The sequence below is a fragment of the Tribolium castaneum genome, unplaced genomic scaffold (genome assembly GCF_031307605.1).
Source record: "Tribolium castaneum strain GA2 unplaced genomic scaffold, icTriCast1.1 ptg000170l, whole genome shotgun sequence".
NCBI lineage: Eukaryota > Metazoa > Arthropoda > Insecta > Coleoptera > Tenebrionidae > Tribolium > Tribolium castaneum.
In genome coordinates, this window is record NW_026986766.1 from 13376 (window position 1) to 17011 (window position 3636).

General features: G+C 30.0%; 1 long non-coding RNA gene across 1 annotated transcript; it reads left to right on the forward strand.

Moving 5' to 3' along the window:
• Positions 1-1714: 1714 nt before the first annotated feature.
• On the forward strand, positions 1715-3615 carry LOC135267894 (uncharacterized). Its single transcript, XR_010336275.1, has 2 exons — positions 1715-3129; positions 3183-3615. It is a non-coding gene; the product is annotated as an uncharacterized LOC135267894 (long non-coding RNA).
• The last annotated feature ends 21 nt before the right edge of the window (positions 3616-3636 follow it).

Below are 3636 nucleotides of genomic sequence, written 5' to 3' on the forward strand. Positions count from 1 at the left end.
TAATAACGACATCTGGAGAGTTAAAACATCTACTCAATTAGAAAGACCAAGATTTATTATCGTTTGCTTTCAAACAAACCGAAAAAATAATCCAAAGTCTGATGTTACTCTATTTGATCATTGTGATGTAAGAAGCGTACGTTTATGGTTGAATTCAAATGTTTATCCATATGAAACATGGAAACTACAATTTGCTAAAAATAAATATTTAGAAGCATATCAAGCTTACGTTGATTTTTATAAGGAATTTAATGGAAAAGATCGTGCTGAACCTATATTAAGCTATACAGATTATACAAAAAGACCGATATTTGTATTAGACTGTTCCAAGCAAAACGAAGCAATTCGAAGTTCCACCATTGATATCAGCTTAGAATTTGAAAGCGATAATAATTTCCCAGCCGATACAAGAGCTTATTGTATTATCATTCATGATAGAATAATGCAGTACTATCCGTTAACAGGAATAATTAGACAACTGATATAAGGATGAAAAAAAGTGTTACTATAAGTGATAGTGCTCCGGAAGTACATAATCTAATAGTTTGGTCATATGCTTATCAAGATGCTAGAAAAGGAAACTATTGGATACAATGCGCTGCAGACAGAGAAAGGTTTAAGTTTAGAATTAATCAAATGAAAAATATTTTAAAGGAGATCTTAAATTCTGCTCATCGTGAACAAATTTTTCAGTCTAGATTTAAGTGTTCAACATGAAGGTAGTAGTGATTGATGTTCAAGGATTTTATATACCTGAATTCATCGTTAAAGAATTAACAATATTTGATGGACATCGAACTGGTCACTATTTGTTTAAATCACCGGTGCCGTTTCGTCAACTAAGTGCAGATGTAAAAAAACAAGTGAAATATTTAGAATTAAATCATCATCTATTACGTTACAACAGTGGAAATATCGACTATGAAAATATTTATAACATACTAGAAGAAAATATTATCGATGATGTTATCGATATTATTTACGTAAAAGGAAGCGTTAAAGAGGATTTTTTAAGACAATTTTTCGATTCAAAGGACTTTTACCCTAGGATCATCAATTTGGAGGAAGCAAACTCTTGTCCAAAATTGCAACCACAACTTCCGTTATGTATGCATCATTACTTAAAAACTAAAATATGTATCTGTAGTCTTAATAATGTACGGTTTATTTATAATTATGTAATTCAGAATTTACCGAAATAAACGTTTAAAGTTTTAATCTCGTTTCCTTCTCCTACTTCATTAACCTGCCCTCTCCACTCTAGTTAAGATTACAAAAAGTATAAAGGGATCAACTTTTAGTGTGTGAAATAATTTTTATTGAAATATCAACAGTCAACACAACCATCATGTCTAGTAAGTAGAAATAATTTTTACATTATTTTATTTTAAATTTTTTCCGAATCAATTGTTTGAAATTTAATTACAACACTTCATCATCAGTCTTAATAAATTAATGTAATCTATTTATTAAATTTCTCTTTCTTTTGTTACAGAACATCCCGCAGGTTACTATGGGGACTATAACCCAGATTTGGTTGTTAACCACGCTGGGTTAACCGAAGAGGAGGTGGACCACCTCCTCACCCAAATTCCCGCGGGCACCTTCGAGTGGGTTTCCCTTATTAACATCTATCTGCGACTGGAACCGCCCCCATCCCTTGGAGGTTATTTTGATATTTTTACCGTGGGGCGCTTGACCGCCGCGATAGACACCGATGAGGAGCGGGGTATAATTGACATTTGGGTATGGGTACATTAAACCTCATACATGTTGGATCGTTTTATGATGTTCATAGCGTTTTTTATGATGTTCATAGCGTTAGGTTTGGCTTAAAAACTGCAATTAAAAATTTATTTAGGTGTATGACTTTTTTAGTTTAAGTATGTAGTTTGTTTTATGTATAATAAAAAATAATATTCATTCTGATTATTTTTGTTATCTTATTTCCTGTCTAACGTTTTTTTCTTGTAAATTTATGAATCAAAAATTTTATAAATATCCAGTTGTATTTGATTATTAATTTATCGTTACAATCATTTTCCCCAAAAAATTTATATCCAATAGTTTACAAACAATATATACATTTCTAATAGTTAAAACACATTTATACATCTTTTATAAAAAAAGTGGATTTGTTTAATTGAAATAGGTAAAAATTCATATCCAAAACCTTAATTAATTACTGGGCGGTTAACATTTTTTACCAAAAGATTTTGAAGAATTTACAACAATTTATCATAAACCCTCAACAGATGATATAGTAATTATTGTAAAAGCTGAAGTTTATATTTTTTTCATTATCTACTTTTAGATTTAAAACTAATTATCCGAAATCTATAAGCGAAGAATTTAAAATATCAAGTCCAATTTCGGCAGCGATAACAACTTACTCAGGTGGTATTTATCTTTTTCTCAGAGATAATACATATATTACATTATCTAGTTGCATCTCTGGATATAATGTTCCTGGTTTAACAAACGAATTATTTGAAGGTGTTCCTAATAAAATAACAAGGACATTTAGATATTTAAACGGAAAGCTGTACTTTTTTAATGAAAATAATTACTTTGAATATGATGAGTTTACTAAGAGTGTCATACAAGCGGGACCTAAAACTTTATCTATATTTAACATTAATTGTCCGCGAGAACCCATCTTAATTCAATTGAAAAAATTATCTTTTAAAAAGATTATTACACACAATGCAGTCCTGGTTGAAAATTTAACAGATTATACTCGTGAAGAAGATAGTTGGTGTAGTTGGTGTATTCATCAGTGTTTGTTTACAGTAAGTTTATATTACAACTTAATAAAACGTTCTTTCTAAACATCTAATTTAAACATCTAATTTCAGCTTCAGACCTACAAAAGTTGTGCCAAAAAGACGCATCGTAAGTTTATCGAAAATATTGACTTCGGCACAAGTTCTTCATCCACAAATTCTTCCGATTCAGACTACTGAATTCTTCTCTAAAACCAACATAAATAATCTTTTTTTGGTAAATTCTTTAATTTTTTAAATTTGTTTACCACATTTGATTGCTAAAAATGTGTTTAATTTTTTAGGAAAATTTTTATCAAATTTTTATCAAACAAAAAGTGCGTCACAAAATTCCTACGATAAGGTAAACCACAAAATTAGTATTAAATCATATTTTATTTCATTATTATTTTTTAGGAAAGCGTGTTATCTGTTAACCGCAAAAATTGATTATAAAAGTTCCGTTTTTTACACATTTCACCAGTTTTATTAAAACTATCTTTGTGAGAAGTTGTATGTGCTCCGCTGTGTATTTTTGCATTTAAATTTCAAAGGATTCTGTAATGGCTGATCAACTATTAAATCTGAATAAAATTGCTGCCTGTGAATATACTGATACATATGTCAGTGCCAACGATTTGGAAGTGAACAAGAAATATAAAATCATCAATTTAACCAAGGCAAACACACAACATGGGGTTATGATGGTAGCATATCTGGACAACGTCGGTAAAGTTTTTTTACCTAAACGACTAACAGCAGTTATGAATGATACCATAATTACGACACTAATGGAAGGACTCGGATCTTATTTGATTTATATGGGACGTAAGCAAGCTAATGGAAATCAGGAACATGATGCCCACATTTT